We start from the raw sequence: 19,482 nt of genomic DNA, 5'->3' as shown, positions 1-19,482 counted from the left end.
AGTCATCAAGGCCCCAGGCTCCTTCTCTCTTGCTGTTCTGACATTTATAGCAAGCCATCTCATGATCTAAGATGACTGCTTAGGCGCTGTCTTAGCTTCCCAGGGTGCTGAAACTGGCTTAACAATGGGAATTGATTGTTTTACAGTCTGGAGGCTAGAAATCTGAAATTAAGAAGTATGGTCATATTCTCTGTAAAGGATGTAGGAGAAAATCCTTCTTGCCTCTTTTAGCTTCCACTGTTGGTGGGCATTCTTTGATGTTCCTTGGCTTGTAGATACATCGCTCTGGTCTCTGCCTCTGTCATCACGTGGGTGTCTTCTCCCTGGATGTCTCTACATTGCCTTCCCTCTCTGCCTGCAGATGTATCTTCACATAGCTTCTCCCTGTATGTCTGTGTTCAAAGTTTCCTCTTCCTATGAGGACAGCATTCACCCTGGATTAAGGCCTACTCTCATGACCTTATCTTTACTTGATTAAATCTGCAAAGACCCTATTTCCAAATAAGGTCTCATTCACAGGTACTAGAAGTTAGGACTTCAACAAATCTTAGTTTGCAGGGAGGTACAATTTAACCCATAACAGGCTCCAACATCATATTTACATTCCATCCTGCAGAAGTAGTAAAGGAAGAAGGAGGCTATGCCCCTTTCTTTAAGGATACTTTCTATATGGTGTACAGAAAAATTTTGCTTACCCTGGACATACTTAGGGTGAGAGGGAGGTTGGCCAGCTTTGTGCACAGTGAAACTGGAGGTTCTGTTATTAAGGAAGAAGGAATGAACTGTATTGGGTGACAGTAAGCAGTCTTTGCCATGTGGTCTAAAATCGCTCTTCAAACCAGTTACACTGATTAGTTTCTCTCATCTACTGGATTTCAGTGTTTGATACTCTTACAGAAAGTTACATAAGCATATCATCTGTTTTAGGCTGGGACAGAGATATATGGCTTTCTGGAAATTTCTAACAAGCCACTCCCATAGTGTGGTTATATAACTTAGTGACGCGATCTTGAGCTAGTCAGTAAACTTCCCCACGTCTCAATTCCCTCATTTATAAATTTTTAAAAAAGATTTTATTTATTTATTTGACAGAGAGAGACACAGCAAGAGAAGGAACACAAGCAGGGGGAGTGGGAGAAGGAGAAGCAGGCTCCCCGCCAAGCTGGGAGCCTGATGTGGGCTCAATCCTAGGACCCTGGGATCATGACCTGAGCCGAAGGCAGACGCTTAACAACTGAGCCACCCAGGCACCCTCCCTCATTTATAAATTAAGGACAATATCTACCTCATACAATTGTTGTATGGCTTAAGCAGGCTATATATATATGTATATATGTGTGTGTGTGAATCACAGTATGCTTAAGCAGGATATATATACAGTGTGTGTGTGAAAGTTCCTGGCATATATAAGGTAGTTTATAGCTACTTATTAAATATGAATCCAAGAAGGAAAAGATGGAAGGAAAGAGAAAAGGAAGGAGGAAGGGAAAGAAATTTTCTTTCTGGATAGAACATTCAAATAAAAAAAAAACCAACCCTAATGTGAAGAAAATTTTCTTCAGTGTCCTTTTAAGTGAGTCATGGTTCTTCTGAGAAAATATTGATCTATTTGCTCTCAGCAGTTCTTTTGATGTGATATAAATCCCACACAGTTTGAATTATTATTTTAATAATTCTCAGACCATCAGTCAGAAAACAACCATTGATCAGATAACCTCACATAACCTGATCAGGTGGCAGCTATGGTATTGCAGCTAACCCAGAGGAGTGGTCCGAATGACTCCTTTGGCATTGTATACATATGTACTTAGCTTTTCTGGTAGACATTGTAGCAGAGTCTGCTAGTGGTGCCCCATATCCAGTTCCCTCTCTTTTCTATGTGGTTGAGTATTTAGTTGGGGCACATGACTATCTACCAAATGATTGTATTTCTCAACCTCTCTTGACACTTGGTGTGGTCATATGATCAAACCAATGAATATGAGCATAAGTAATGTGTGCAACTTCTGAGTCCTGCAAGGAAGAGGCATCTCTTTCCCTGCATCTCCTTTCTCCTCCTGCTGTCTGAGATATGGCTATAACACAGAGACTTCTTTGATGAGAGCAGTTTACTTAGGACAGCAGAGCATCAAGATAACTTGAGCCCTGGGTTCCTAATACCCTGGAGCTGCCATATCAGCCCAGTTCTGTTAAAACTTGGATTGCTACATGAACACAGATTATTTTGTTTAAACCACTATTATTCTGGCTTTTATTATAGTACCTGAACCTGTATTCTAAAAGATGCAAAATTTGTTACTTCAAAGTAGGCATTGGCTGAGTGGTACAAAAACACAGTTGCATTCTGGAAAGTTAGCTGGCATATTACACTGTGGAAAAATATTTGGAAAGCTGTCATCTGCAATCACTTGAAAAGTGGACCAAATGCTTAGGGAGACCAAAGCTCTAAAAGAAAAGGTAAAAAAAAAAAAAAAAAAAAAAAAATCAGGACGTTGGAATGTATTAGCTGTTTCTTTACTTCCTTCAGCAAAATTTTCAAGACAGATATGGATTCAGACTGGATTGAGTCAATGACCTGCAGAAACAGAAGGCAATACAACTTTCCTAAGAGAAGCTCTCTCCACCTGGACCAGCAATCTAGGTTGACTAGGCATGGAGTAATTTAGGAAGGGTTGGAGGAATGAACTGCTTCTGCAGGCCAAACTGTAGCAGTGACAAAAGGTAGCTGTGAGCAGCAGGAGTGGCAAAAAGTTGGTTTTAGTTCCTTATGAGTCTCTACCATGCCTCTCAAGCAAGTCCAAAGAAAAATAATACATTTTTTCCAATGTTCAAAAAAAGCATTATTACAAAACTTCAACTGTTTATCGATTCACACACACCATCTGCGTAAGAAGAATGTGCTTACTATGTAAACATAGCCTCAGATAAATTAATCTGGTTTAAAGATCCTTAAACCAAGGTGTGCAATCCCTAGGGCACAGGAAGAATTCCCTGTGGGTACCTGGATCGATATAAATTTAAGAGGGCCAATTTATAGATCTTAAACTTTCATGTTTATCTTCTCTAAAAACTCAATTACTTGAGAATTTCTCCATGGCCAAGAGTCATTGTATTTCTCCTTTGCTACTTTTTCTTTCACTACCCCTCTTCCACCTATAATCCTAGCATAGTGCAAATGTGTAATACTTTATGATCTTTACGGTAATTGATGACTAATACTAATGATAACCAGAAGACTTGTAATGAAACACTTAGACCATTGTGATTATAGGGCAAAAAAACCCCATTTAATGTCAATGAAGAGAAGCTTCAAACTTTGGTAGAACTATGGGCCTTTCAGTTTAAGTGTAAACAGTAATATTAGGTTATTTGAGGTGAAGAAACATACAAAGAAACTAACAATGTATGCTTGTCTTTTTTTTTCTTTCGATGAGCTTTAGGTTCACAGCAATGTTGAGCAGAAGGTACAGAGAGAGAGCTTCTATATACTTCCTGCCCTCACATGTACATAGGGGAGGCTCTACACACGTCGGAACATATCTTTTGAACCTCACAGACTCCTTGCCTCCTAGGGAAGGTCACAGTCAGGGAAAGGCAGGCATGGGACCTTGTAAAGTTCTGAGTCTAGGGCAGATGTTCCTCTTGCCTGGTCCTAAGGACATTATTAGAGAAGAATAAGGTAAATTGAACTAATAAAACAAAGAGACAAGATAGAGAGAATACCAGAGATCTTCCAATTCCTGGTTTTAGTCTCTTCCAAGGCTCTGCTGTTTTTCTGCTCTAGTTTGTTTGTTTGTTTGTTTATTGACACTATAGCATTCTTATAAAACATTTCCCCATTTTTCTTAATCTAGTTTCATGTGGTTTGTGTTGCTTGTAATCAGTGAGACCTAACTAAGAAAACAAGGGCATCCAACTGGGAGACTTTGAACTGCCAATCCAATTAAAATTTTATTACCTGAATTTATAATGTGTTTACAAAGTGATTTCACATCCACTTGGTAATTTCCACAATACCCTGTGAGGTAAGAATCACTATTTCCATTTTGCAAATATAGAAATGAAAGCTCAACTAACTTGTTCAAACTTCTAAACAAGATTTCCTTGTGGTGAAGTAAAAGACTTACGTATATTGCTCTCCAGACATTGGTGTGTGTGAGAAAGTGTGAACAGTGAAGTCAGGAGGATACCTCTTCCCATAAAAACTGTTAGCAACAAGGTAACAATAGATTAAGACATCATTTGTATTCATTTTCCAGGCAAATCTTTTGAAATATTCTTTGAAGAGAGTGCAAATGGCAAGAATAACAGAATTCAATTGTCAACGTCCCTTCCTTTGGTATCCTATACCAAGTGCTAAGCCAAAAGTACCCTTTCTAAGTGTGAGTGTGCAAGATGTAAATGCAAGAAGACTTTGTAGACTCAAGGGAAGTTGGGAGGGGGAAGGGAAGCAGGTGTTAAAGTTCTAACTGAGCTATGTGGGGATTCCTCAGAGTTTTAGGAATCCACAAATATCTGGTACTATTTCTAGTTACAGAAAGAAAGTGAAGGTGTGATGTTTGGGCAAAGAACTCTTCTCTGGTTTTGAAAATATGCTTCCCTGAAAATGAGCTGGGGCAGGTGGACAGAGAATAAGTTCACTGGAAGTTAGTAGCTCTTCAGGATAACCCAAGAAAATGTGTGTGTGTGTGTGTCCCTCACGTTAACTAATATACTAAGTTTAGTATGGAAAAAGAGAGATCCCAGAAGGATAAGCACAAATAAAATAAATAATAAAGTTAGAATTATGACAATGCCTAGATGCAAGCTGAGCGTGGGATCTGTTGATAGGAATGTAAACTGGTATAGTCACTGTGGAAAACAGTATGGAGGTTCTGCAAAAAAATTAAAAATCGAAAGACCATATGATTGTTCACAGAACTAGAACAAATAATCATAAATTTTGTGTGGAACCACAAAAGATCCCAAATGGCCAAAGCAATCTTAAAAAAGAAAAACAAAATAGGAGGTGTCATGATTTCAGATTTCAAATATACTACAAAGATATAGTAATCAAAACAATGGTACTGGCACAAAAATAGACACACAGATCAATGGAACAGAGTAGAGTCCCAAAATAAACCCGTAAGTTTATGGTCAATTAATCTATGACAAAGGAGGCAAGAATATACGAGGGGAAAAAGACAGTTTCTTTAACAAATGGTGGTGGGAATACTGGACAGCTACATGCAAAAGAATGAAACTGGACTACTTTCTTACACCATACACACATGCACACACACACACACACACACATACCTCAAATTGGTTTAAAGACCTAAATATAAGACCTGAATCCATAAAACTCCTAAAAGAAAACATAGGCAGTAATGTCTTTGACATCAGCTATAGGAACACTTTTTTAGTTATGTCTACTTTGGCAAGGGAAACAAAAGCAAAAATAAACTATTGGGAATACACCAAAATAAAAAGCTTTTATACAGTGAAGGAACCCAAAAACAAAGCAAAAAGACAATCTACTGAATAGAAGGAGATATTTGCAAATGATGTATCTGATAAGGGGTTAATATCCAAAATATATAAAGAACTCATACAACTCAACATCAAAAAATCAAATAATTCAACTAAAAATGGACAGAGAACATGGATAGATATTTTCCCAAAGAAGACATACAGATGGCCAACAGACACATGAAAAGATGCTCAACATGACTTATCATCAGGCAAATGCAAATCAAAACCACAGTGAGATATCACCTCACACCTGTCAGAATGGCTAAAATCAACAACACAAGAAACAAGTGTTTGTGAGGATGTAGAGAAAAGGGACCCTCACACACTGTTGGTGGGATTGCAAATAGGTGCAGCCACTGTGGAAAACAGCATGGGGGTCCTCAAAAAATTAAAAATGGAATTACCATATGATTTGGTAAATTCCATTACTAGGTATTTACCCAAAGATATAAAAAACACATTCGTAAAGATATATGCATTCTTGTAGTTATTGCAGCATTATTTATAATATCCAAGATATGGAAGAAACCCATTTACCCATTGATAGATGAATGGATAAAGAAGTTGTGACATATATAAAATGGAATATTACCTAGGCATAAAAAGAATGAGATCATGTCATTTGCAACAACATGGATGGATCAGAGAGTATAATGCCAAGTGAAATAAGTCAGTCAGAGTAAAGACAAATACCATATGATTTCACTGGTATGTGGAATTTAAGAAACAAAACAAATGAACAAAGAAAAAGAGGGACAAACAAAAAAACACACCTTTGAATATAGAGAACAAGCTGGTGGTTGCCAGAGGGGATGTAGGTGGAGGAATGGGTGAAATAGATAAAGTAGATTAAGAGTACACGTCTCGTGATGAGCACTGAGTAATGTATAGACTTGTTGAATCATATTGTATGCCTGAACTAATAAAACACTGTATGTTAATTATACTTGAACGAAAAAATCAAACAAACAAACCTCAGTAGTAACATGGCATCACAGGTGTGGCTATTGATTAAATAGCAAAGAGCAGCTTCTTAGGGGCTCCTTAGTAAGGGTTCAGGAGCCAGCTTTATGGGGATGAGGGATTGGGGATGAGAGGTGATGAAGAAGGGGCCTGATAAACCAGCCTTGTTTATTTTGAGAACTGGAGTTGGAGGTGCTGAAGAAGGAAAACACACCTATCATGGGAGGAAGGAAAATGAGAAGATCAGGCTCATGTACATCAAATGTTACTCAACAAAATAGTGCCACTTATATGTAAGTGTATGGTAGTAGCAGGGTTATTTCTCATAGTCTTAGGAATTTGTACTTTTGGCGCCATCCTTTGACCTCTGTGGGGATGATAGTGGGTAGCAACCCATTGCAGGTTGCTTTCATCAGGACTCATCCATCACAGGCACTCCTTGGAGCCTTTTCCATGTTCATCCCCCTGCACTCCTCAGCTTTTTGGGATGTTTCTAAAGCCCATTCCCTACAACCTTTCGACACCATTATCCCTCCAATTCTGTGAGGGGCTCTGGACATTGGAAATAACATAAATTGGGTTGTGACTCTTGGACCTTTTAGTACAAAACCAAGAATACTCTCAAGCAAGTCATTACTCTTTTCCCTTTATCACCATTCAAAAATTTCTCATTCTTCAAGGCTGCAGTAATGTGTCAACTTAAACGCTATGACCAAATCATCAATTATGTTTTTTGCTTGGCTTTTTCACCTTTTTTATTATCCCCATTAAGATATGAATTAGAAATATAGAGTCAGACCTCTTTTTCTGTCAGTTGCTCAAATTAGCTTGTCTATTAACATAACTCAAATTACAGCACATTTTGTAAATATTTAAGAAGATGAAGATTATCAAAGGCATTCATGAAGTTCCCTATTGTAAATAGTACATACTAATGTACTATATAAAGAGATCCATGTAGACCTTGTTCCTTGTTTTAGGAGATTGTAATCACAGATGGAACTGTAAGAAATTTTCCATTTTTATAAATTAATACAAACTAGAGAATATGGGTATTGAAAAAAAGTTCTTTAATCTATAAAAAGACCCTGAGATGTCAGGGCTGTCTTTGATGATGAGAACAGAATTACATAATGTTGGATGAATATGTGTATGTGTGTACACCAAGCTATTTACTCATACTTAAATACCTTATATGGGTATTACTTACACCCTCTAATAATAATAATCAGCCTTAATTGAATGTTTATTCTGTGTTGGGTAGAATTCTAAATGCTTTATTTATATTGTCTCTTTTAGTTCAATTAAATGGCCTATTCAACAATAGGTTGGACATTTTTTTCTCAATTTACAGATGAGGTAACTGAGGTCTAAGGGATGAGGTAATTTGGCCAAGATTAGATAGTGATAATTAATTGGTAGGCTTCTTAGACCTTCACACAGAGGTCAAGCAGACTCCAAAGTCCCCACATAACACAGTCCAACTATAAAGTATAAACATATTCAATATTAGATAGAACTGTTGCATGCAAAGGTGATACCTTAAGCTCATTTTTTTTCTGAGCCTGCTCTGGCCTTCTTCAGTGTTTCCTTCCAGTTCTGTCATCCTGGGCTAATACTGCTCCTTGCCATCTTGACTGCATGGCTTACATCTGTGTTTCCCAGATTGTGCTCTATTTTCCACTTGCTGCAGAGTCATCTGGGGACTTGGGGTCTACCACAAATCTGCTGAATTTTAATCTCTAGGAGTGAGATCTGAGAATCTGCATCTTATTGATCACTCCAAATGATTTGCATGCATATGAACCATTGGGAATCATCAGATAGGTGTTAAATTTTACCATCCCTAACGTATCTTATATAATATTTGAGGAGTAAGAGCTAGGAATGAGGATAAGAGAATGAAGGGAGTGGAGCTACATTACATACTTAATGTACATAAATACATACAGAAGCACCCCAGATTTCTCATGTTCATTTTATAATACCCTTAGTAATCTGGAACCCAGCTTCAAATTCAGAAATAAATTAGAAACCAAACAGCAGCAACAAACCAAAGTTCCCTAATTGGCAGGGAGGCTAACAAAAGTGAGCCACCCTTGACACAGAGCCTGCTGTTTTAGAACTGTAAAATCCCGTTTTAAAAATTTCACAAAGCAGGCTATTTAGTGTCCTCTGTTAAATGTTAGCCCTTTCTATGTTTATAATGAACCAGATTAGAAGAAGTTAAGTAGAACGATGGCTATCCGAAGAAGAATCGCTATGCAGAGAAAGTGGGCAGCAGAAGCAGGGGCTTCATCAGATACAGAAGTATTCGGTTAAGTCAGCGAGTAGAAAACATCCTACTTGTCTCAGTGAGCACCAAAGGAATCACTACTTGGCACACAAGAATCGATGCTTAAAATAATGATTCCAAATCTCAGCTGCTCTTTGGTTGAAACTTTGGATTTGTCTTTGACTTCCATCTTTCTTCCACAACGTGTATCCATTCTGTCAACAAATCCCATTGCTCCTGCCTTCAACATATACCCAGAACTAAACTACTTCTTACCACACCACTACTGCCCTAATCCAGGTTACCATCATCTCTCTCCTGGATTATTGAAACAACCTGCTAAATGGTTTTCTGGAATTTGTCCTCGACACTTAGAGTCTATTCACAATATAGCAGCTGGAGTGATCTGGTAAAAACTAAAGTTAGATTGTATTACTTCTTTGCATAAAAACTTCCAATGGTTTACCATCTCTTATAGAATGAATTCAAAGTTCTTACTTTGACCCAAGGCCCCTTACAGCAACCTAAGCCCCCATTATCTCCTTCAGCTAATCTTGTTCTACTTTCCCCCCGATCACTCTGCCCCCATACAGTAGCCATCCTACTGTACCTGGAACATGCCAGACACCTCAGAGCTGAAACACTTGTTTCTTTCCTGGGACGTTTGACAGTTCTTTTTTCCCTTTACTCAAAATTTTCCCAGTGAAAAATTTCCTGACATCGTATTTCAAATGATAATCATCTTCACACAGCTTATCCATCTTCTGTGCTTTATTGTTCTCCATGGTACTTATCTATTTACTCCCAATGAGAAATGAGGCTGGGCTAGGAGTCTTAATTCTTCTTCTCTGTGTACCGTCAGGCTAAGGAGGGCCCTATTGGTGTGGGGAAGCTTTGAGGGACTGCTTTACTGAGTCTCAGTTGGAGATCTGAGGCAATAACCACAGGCCTAGGTCATTTACATAACAACTCCTCTTCATTCACTGAGTCAGAGCTTGATGAGAAAAATTGAGAAACACACATCTGACAGTTTCACTCTGCTCTCCTTCTTCCCCACTTCTCCCTATAATTTCCCAGGCCAAAGAGGATGCCTCCTTTATCTTCTTTATGTAAAACTCTATGGTCAATCCTTCAAACTCTATGGTTTACCCCAAATCAGGCCTACCACCTGTTTTTGTGTGCCCACAGGCTAAGAATGTCTTTCTCCTTTTGACATGGTAGAAAAAAAACCCCAATAATAATATTTTGTGACATGTGAAAATTATATACAATTCAAATTTCAGTGTCCATAAATAAAGTTTTATTGGAACATAGCCATGCCCATTCATTATGTATTGTCTATGGCTCTTTTGTGTCCCAATGGCAGATTTGAGCAGTTGCCACAGAGACTGAATGGTCTATAAAGCCCCAAATGTCTCATCTCTGGTCCCTTACATAAAAAATTTGTTGACCACTGATATAATAGAATGTCTCTCTGATTCAGGATAGGAAAGAATTTCTTAAGACATGAAAAGCACTAGTCACAAAGGAAAAGACTGATGAATTGAATCATGGTAATATTAATCCTACATGGAGATTGGGACAAGACAGGAAAGAGAAAAAAGGAATAACTACATAAAGAGACGATATTTAAATTGAAGTCTGCAAAATTTTAAACACATGTCACTCTTTGTGCAGCTCTTAAAATCAAAGCCCAAAACCCATGCAAAGAGGATAGATGACAATTTGTTTCTTAAAAAGACCATTTAAAGGCATAGTTACAGATTTTCTTTTCACTTTAAAGAAAGAAAAGCTCAGAGATTTTATTTTCCTACATAAAAATTGTAGTAGTTGTCAAATTTTTTAGAACTTAAGAACAGATTTTATGTCTCTGCTGCTGACACTACTGTAGGCACTGGATTGCTCTTTGCTAGGCAGGATATCTTCCTGCCTGATACATTCCAGATCTGACCTTGGGGTTCCCCAGTATGGCCTCAGGGATGAACACCACATCTTAAATCTAGAAAGAAAAATTGCCACAAAATGTTGTCAGTTTGTTCAGGAATTTGGAAATACCTGGGGGGTTCCTCAGGTAAACAAACAATGATCTATTCGTCATGACATACGTCTTCTAAAAGGTTTGTAGTTTTGTCTTCCATCTTTAAGATTTTAACATGGATTTGATTTTATTTTGTGTATAACTAGATGACCAATTATCCTGGTGGCATTTGTGGAATGGTCCTCCTTTCACAGCCTTCTGTAAAGTCTGCTCTGCCAAAAATTGAGAATCCATTTTCATGTGGAATCTATCTAGTCCTTTCACTCTGGTGTATTTGTCTTTTCCTGTGCCAGTATCTCATTGTCTTTATTACTACAACGTTATAAGAAATTTCTAGATTTTGTAGGCAGGTCTCTCTGATCTTATTATCTTTAGACCTGTCATTGCTCTATGCCACACTTTGAGCTTCCATATAAATTCTAAAGTGATTTTTGTCAAATACTATCAAGAACCCATTTGGGATTTTGATCATCATAGCTTTGACTTTTTATTTTTATTTTTTTTTAATTATTTATTTATTTGAAAGAGAGAGAGAGAGAGAAAGAGCAAAGGCAGGGGAGGGACAGAGGGAGAAGGAGAGGGAGAGGGAGAAGCAGACCCCGAGCTGAGCAGGGGCTGCCCCAGAGCTCTGGGGCTCGATCCCAGGACCCCAGGATCATGACCTGAACCAAAGGTAGACACTTAACTGACTGAACCACCCAGGCACCCCAGCTTTGACTTTTTAAACCAATTTGTAGATGTTGGCACTTTTGTGATATTAGGACTTCCTGTTTCCTTTAAAAACTTTTATTATGAAAAATTATCCACCACCCAACTTTAACAAACAACATTTTGACATATTTGTTTCACCAATCCTCTAATTACTTTTTAATTTTATTTTATTATGTTACGTTAATCACCATACATTACATCATTAGTTTTTGATGTAGTGTGTTCCATGACTCATTGTTTGTGTATAACACCCAGTGCTCCATTCAGTACGTGCCCTCTTTAATACCCATCACCAGGCTAACCCATCCCCCCACTCTCCTCCCCTCTAGAACCCTCAGTTTGTTTCTCAGAGTCCATAGTCTCTCATGGTTCATCTTCCCCTCTGATTTCCCCACCTTCATTTTTCCCTTCCTGATATCTTTTTTTTTTTTATAACATATATTGTATTATTTCTTTCAGAGGTACAGATCTGTGATTCAACAGTCTTGCACAGTTCACAGCGCTCACCATAGCACATACCCTCCTCAATGTCTATCACCCAGCCACACCATCCCTTCTACCCTCCACCACTCCAGCAACCCTCAGTTTGTTTCCTGAGATTAAGAATTCCTCATATCAGTGAGATCATATGTTACATGTCTTTCTCTGATTGACTTATTTCGCTCAGCATAATAACGTCCAGTTTCACCCATGTCATTGCAAATGGCAAGAGTTCATTCCTTTTGATGGCTGCATAATATTCCATTTTGTGTGTGTGTGTGTGTGTGTGTGTGTATCTATATATATATCTATATATCTATATCTATCTATCTATCTATCTATCTATCTATCTATCTATCTATCTATACACCACTTCTTTATCCATTCATCTGTCGATGGACATCTTGGCTCTTTCCATAGTTTGGCTATTGTGGACATTGCCGCTATAAACATCAGGGTGCACATACCCCTTCAGATCACTACATTTGTATCTTTGGGCTAAATACCCAGTAGTGCAATTGCTGGGTCGTATGGTAGCTCTATTTTCAACTTTTTGAGGAACCTCCATACTATTTTCCAGAATGGCTGCACCAGCTTGCATTCCTACCAACAGTGTAGGAGGGTTCCCCTTTCTCCGCATCCCTGCCAACATCTGTTGTTTCCTGACTTATTAATTTTAGCCATTCTGACTGGTGTGAGGTGGTATCTCATTGAGGTTTTGATTTAGATTTCCCTGATGCCGAGCAATGTTGAGCACTTTTTCACATGTCTCTTGGCCATTTGGATGTCTTCTTTGGAAAAATGTCTGTTCATGTATTCTGCCCATTTCTTGATTGGATCATTTGTTCTTTGGGTGTTGAGTTTGATAAGTTCTTTATAGATTTTGGATACTAGCCCTTTATCTGATATGTCATTTGCAAATATCTTCTCCCATTCTGTCAGTTGTCTTTTGTTTTGTTGACTGTTTTTTTTTTTATCTTAATGAAGTCCCAATAGTTCATTTTTGCCCTTGCTTCCCTTGCCTTTGGCAATGTTTCTAGGAAGAAGTTGCTGCAGCTGAGGTCGAAGAGGTTGCTGCCCGTGTTCTCCTTTAGGATTTTGATGGACTCCTGTCTCACATTGAGGTCTTTCAACCATTTGGAGTCTATTTTTGTGTGTGGTGTAAGGAAGTGGTCCAGTTTCATTCTTCTGCATGTGGCTGATCAATTTTCCCAACACCATTTGTTGAAGAGACTGTCTTTTTTCCATTGGACATTCTTTCCTGCTTTGTCGAAGATTAGTTGACCATAGAGTTGAGGGTCCATTTCTGGGCTCTCTATTCTGTTCCGTTGATCTATGTGTCTGTTTTTGTGCCAGTACCGTACTGTCTTGATGATGACAGCTTTGTAATAGAGCTTGAAGTCCGGAATTGTGATGCTGACAGCTTTGCTTTTCTTTTTCAACATTCCTCTGGCTATTCGGGGTCTTTTCTGGTTCCATACAAATTTTAGGATGATTTGTTCCATTTCTTTGAAAAAAGTGGATGGTATTTTGATGGGGATTGCACTGAATGTGTAGATTGCTCTAGGTAGCATTGACATTTTCACAATATTTGTTCTTCCAATCCAGGAGCATGGAACGTTTTCCCATTTCTTTGTGTCTTCCTCAATTTCTTTCATGAGTATTCTATAGTTTTCTGAGTACAGATTCTGCCTCTTTGGTTAGATTTATTCCTAGGTATCTTATGGTTTTGGGTGCAATTGTAAATGGGATTGACTCCTTAATTTCTCTTTCTTCTGTCTTGTTGTTGGTGTATAGGAATGCCACTGATTTCTGTGCATTGATTTTATATCCTGCCACTTTACTGAATTCCTGTATGAGTTCTAGCAGTTTTGGCGTGGAGTCTTTTGGGTTTTCCACATAAAGTATCATATCATCTGCAAAGAGTGAGAGTTTGACTTCTTCTTTGCCGATTTGGACGCCTTTTACTTCTTTTTGCTGTCTGATTGCTGTGGTTAGGACTTCTAATACTATGTTGAATAGCAGTGGTGATAGTGGACATCCCTGCCGCATTCCTGACCTTAGGGGGAAAGCTCTCAGTTTTTCCCCATTGAGAATGATATTCGCTGTGGGTTTTTCATAGATGGCTTTTATGATATTGAGGTATGTACCCTGTATCCTTACACTCTGAAGAGTTTTGATCAAGAAAGGATGCTGTACTTTGTCAAATGCTTTTTCTGCATCTATTGAGAGGATCATATGGTTCTTGTTCTTTCTTTGATTAATGTACTGTATCACATTGGTTGATTTGCGTATGTTGAACCAAGCTTGCAGCCCAGGGATAAATCCCACTTGGTCGTGGTGAATAATCCTTTTAATGTACTGTTGGATCCTATTGGCTAGTATTTTGGTGAGAATTTTTGCATCCATGTTCATTAAGGATATTGGTCTGTAATTTTCCTTTTTGATGGGGTCTTTGTCTGGTTTGGTGATCAAGGTAATGGTGGCCTCATAAAATGAGTTTGGAAGTTTTCCTTCCATTTCTATTTTTTGGAACAGTTTTGGAAGAATAGGTATTAATTCTTCTTTAAATGTTTGCTAGAATTCCCCTGGGAAGCCATCTGGCCCTGGGCTTTTGTTTGTTGGGAGATTTTCGATGACTGCTTCAATTTCCTTAGTGGTTATAGGTCTGCTCAGGTTTTCTATTTCTTCCTGGTTCAGTTTTGGTAGTTTATACTTCCCTAGGAATGCCTCCATTTCTTCCAGATTGTCTAATTTGCTGGCATATAGTTGTTCATAATATGTTCTTATAATTGTTTGTATTTCTTTGGTATTGGTTGTGATCTCTCCTCTTTCATTCATGATTTTAGTTATTTGGGTCCTTTCTCTTTTCTTTTTGATACATCTGGCCAGGGGTTTATCGATCTTATTAATTCTTTCAAAGAACCAGCTCCTAGTTTTGTTGATCTGTTCTACTGTCCTTTTGGTTTCTATTTCATTGATTTCTGCTCTGATCTTTATTATTTCTCTTCTCCTTCTGGGTTTAGGCTTTATTTGCTGTTCTTTCTCCAGCTCCTTTAGGTGTAGGGTTAGGTTGTGTATTTGAGACCTTTCTTGTTTCTTGAGAAAGGCTTGTATTGCTATATATTTTCCTCTTAGGACCGCCTTTGCTGCATCTCAAAGATTTTGAACTGTTGTGTTTTCATTTTCATTGGTTTCCATGAATTTTTTTAATTCTTTTTTAATTTCCTGGTTGACCCATTCATTCTTTAGTAGGATGATCTTTAGCCTCCATGTACTTGAATTCTTTCTGACTTTCCTCTTGTGATTGAGTTCTAGTTTCAAAGCACTGTGGTCTGAAAATTTACAGGAAATGCTCCCAATCTTTTGGTACCAGTTGAGACCTGATTTGTGACCTAGGATGTGATCTATTCTGGAGAATGTTCCATGGGCACTAGAGAAGAATGTGTATCCTGTTGCTTTGGGATGGAATGTTCTGAATATATCTGTGAAGTCCATCTGGTCCAGTGTGTCATTTAAAGTCTTTATTTCCTTGTTGATCTTTTGCTTAGATGATCTGTCCATTTCAATGAGGGGGGTGTTAAAGTCCCCCACTATTACTGTATTGTTGTTGATGTGTTTCTTTGCTTTTGTTATTAATTGGCTTATATAATTGTCTGCTCCCATGTGAGGGGCATAGATATTTACAATTGTTAGATCTTCTTGTTGGATAGACCCTTTAAGTATGATATAGTGTCCTTCCTCATCTCTTATTATAGTCTTTGGTTTAAAATCTAATTTGTCTGATATAAGGATTGCCACCCCAGCTTTCTTTTGGTGTCCATTAGCATGGTAAATGGTTTTCCACCCCCTCACTTTCAATCTGGGGGTGTCTTTGGGTCTAAAATGAATCTCTTGCAGACAGCATATCAATGGGTCTTGTTTTTTTATCTAATCTGATACCCTGTGTCTTTTGATTGGGGCATTTAGCCCATTTACATTCAGGGTAACTATTGAAAGATATGAATTTAGTGCCATTGTATTGCCTGTAAGGTGACTGTTACTGTATATTGTCTGTGTTCCTTTCTGGTCTATGTTACTTTTAGGGTCTCTCTTTGCTTAGAGGACCCCTTTCAATATTTCTTGTAGGGCTGGTTTCGTGTTTGCAAATTCCTTTAGTTTTTGTTTGTCCTGGAAGCTTTTTATCTCTCCTTTTATTTTCAATGACAGCCTAGCTGGATATAGTATTTTTGGCTGCATATTTTTCTCATTTAGTGCTCTGAATATATCCTGCCAGTCCTTTCTGGCCTGCCAGGTCTCTGTGGATAGGTCTGTTGCCAATCTAATGTTTCTACCATTGTAGGTTACAGACCTCTTGTCCCAAGCTGCTTTCAGGATTTTCTCTTTGTCTCTGAGAATTGTAAGTTTTACTATTAGATGTCAGGGTGTTGACCTATTTTTATTGATTTTGAGGGGGGTTCTCTGTGCCTCCTGGATTTTGATGCCTGTTTCCTTTCCAAATAGGGAAGTTCTCTGCTATAATTTGCTCCAATACACCTTCTGCTCCTCTCTTTCTTTCTTCTTCTTCTGGGATCCCAATTATTCTTTTTTTAAAGATTTTATTTATTTATTTGAGAGAGAGAATGAGAGACAGAGAGCATGAGAGGGAGGAGAGTCAGAGGGAGAATCAGACTCCCTGTCAAGCAGGGAGCCCGACGTGGGACTCGATCCTGGGACTCCAGGATCATGACCTGAGCTGAAGGCAGTCACTTAACCAACTGAGCCACCCAGGTGCCCTGGGATCCCAATTATTCTAATACTGTTTCATCTTATGGTATCACTTATCTCTTGAAATCTGCCCTCGTGATCCAGTAGTTATTTGTCTCTCTTTTTTTCAGCTTCTTTATTTTCCATCATTTGATCTTCTATATCACTAATTCTCCTATCTGCCTCATTTATCCTAGCAGTTAGAGCCTCCATTTTTTATTGCACCCCATTAATAGCCTTTTTGATTTTGACTTGGTTAGATTTTAGTTCTTTTAGTTCTCCAGAGAGGGTTTCTCTAGTATCTTCCATGCCTTTTTCAAGCCCAGCGAGTATCTTTATAATCATCATTCTGAACTCTAGTTCCAACATCTTACTAATGTCCATACTGATTAGGTCCCTGACAGTTGGTACTGCCTCCTGTTCTTTTTTTTGAGGTGATTTTTTTCCATCTTGTCATTTTGTCCAGAGGAGAATAGATGAATGAGAGAACAAAATGCTAACAGGGTAACAATGACCCCAGAACAATATACACTAAACAAATCAGAACAGACCTGAAACCAGGGGAAAAGAAAGGGAAAGAAAGAAAAAAAAAAAAAAGAAAGAAAAAGATTAAAAAAAAAAAAACCCAGAATATGATCAAATATGATCAGGCTGGTGCATAGATCAGTGCCACACACTAGATTTTGGGCTTATTTTGGTCTGATAGAAGAAAGTGCCTCCCAAATTTTTAAAGAAAGAAAAACTTATATATGTACAAAAATAAGGTTATATATGATGAAGGGATGGAATATGACTGTAAAGATGAAAATTATAAAAGATTTTATAAAAGGAATTGATAAGAAGTTGGTTGAAAAAAGAAAGAGGAAGAATTAAAAAAAAAAAAGGAGAGAATGTGATCAGGCAGGAGACTAGAACAAAACCATACACTAGAGATTTAGGTTATATTTTGGTCTATTAGAAGAAACTGTATCCCAAAATTTTAAAGAGAGAATAACATATATATTTATATATACACCAAAAATAAGGTTAACTACTATGAAGGGATAGAATATGACTCTAAAAATGAAAAATAAAAAAGATTATTTAAAAAAGGGATTTATAAGATGTTGGTTGAAAAGGGAAAAAGAAAAAGAAAAAAAAAGAAAAAGAAAAAGAAAAAGAAAATTAAAAAAATTAACTTTGAAAGACTAAAGAATCATGGGGAAGAAAAGCCATGAATTCTACTTGCGGTATTCCCCTAGTGCTGGAGTTCTGCCGTTCTCATTGATCAGTAAACTTGGTCTTGGCTGGCTTTTCTTGCTGATCTTTGCCTGTTGCCCTGGTTCCCAAATGTCTTTGCCGGAGGCGGAACTGCCCTGCCCTTGCCCAACCGGGCTAAGTAATCTCCCGGGTTTGCTCTCGGGAGCTTTTGTTCCCTGCAGCTTTCCGTACAGCTTTGGAGGCGGAGAGTGAAAATGGCGGCCTCCCAATCTCTGCCCCGGAGGAGCCGAGAACTCAGGGCCCCACTCCTCAGTGAGCCCCCAGAGAAAAGCCGTCAGTCACTCCCGTCTCCCTGGTCTCCGGCCGCACTCCGCGCTCACCCGGTGTGACCGCGCGCCTCTATCTCTGGCACCCAACCCGGGTGGAGTCTCCAAACCCAGCAGATCCCTGCGGTGCACTCCCGTGTGGCTCCTCCCGGGACAAGAAGGTGAGTCTCCCCAGATCTGCCGCTTGTTGGGTCCCTGGTGGAGGAGCAGGGGCCCGACTGTGCCGCGGATCACGGTCTATGGCCACCCCGAGCTGAGAGCCCGCGCCTGGGCTCCGCCTCTGCAGCCGGCTTCCCTGCTCCGTTACCTGGGAGCTCTGCCACACTCAGGCACCCCCAATCTTTCTGTGACCCGAGGGTCCTGAGACCACACTGTCGCAGCGAGGATTCCACCTCCTGCTTAGTCACTGGGGCAACGTCCCTCAGCAGAGCCGACTTCTAAAAATTCTGATTTTGTGTTCCCTGGCTCTATCCCTTGCCAGTAGTGGCCCCCTCCCCCGCCATCTATCCTCCTGAATATTGCCTGGGATTTACTTCTCCGCACGTCCTACCTTCCAGAAAGTGGTCGTTTTTCTGTTCAGAGAGTTGCTGCTATTCTTTTCTTTGATCTCCTGTTGAGTTCGTAGGTGTTCAGAATGGTTTGATCCTTATCTAGCTGAAATTCTGGGACCAGATGAAATTTAGGTCTCCTACTCCTCCGCCATCTTGCTCCTCCTCCCTCTAATTACTTTTGCTGACGTGTTTCAAAGCAAATCCTGGAACTGTGTCACTTCAATCCCTAAATATATCAATATGTATCTCAAAAAGGGGAAAGCATTTTCTCACATTACCCCATGCCATTATCACATCTTATATAATTATAAATAATTTTTATTATGATCTAATATTCAGTTCACAGTCAAGTTTCCCCAATTATCCAAAAATGTCTTTTTTTGCAGTTGATTTGAATTAGGATCCAAGCAGGCTACTCTCACTGTATTTGGTTATTAGATCTTTTAGGTTATTTCTAGCGTAGAATCGTCCTCTCTCCTTTGGTTTTTCATGCTGTTGACTTGTTAAAGAAACTGGATCAGGTGTCCTGAAAAATTCTGCATTTGGCACATTTCTTCCTATGATGTCCTTAACTTGTTTCTCCATCTGTGGTATTTCCTATGGAATGGAATTTAAATGTGGAAACTTAGAATTAGTTTTAAATTATTTGGCCAGAAATACCATAGATAATTCTGTGTA

Source organism: Mirounga angustirostris, unplaced genomic scaffold (genome assembly GCF_029215605.1).
Source record: "Mirounga angustirostris isolate CCGP_5_RB_7025 unplaced genomic scaffold, mMirAng1.0.hap1 SCAF_5, whole genome shotgun sequence".
Classification (NCBI taxonomy): domain Eukaryota; kingdom Metazoa; phylum Chordata; class Mammalia; order Carnivora; family Phocidae; genus Mirounga; species Mirounga angustirostris.
Note: the sequence above shows the minus strand (reverse complement) of the source record.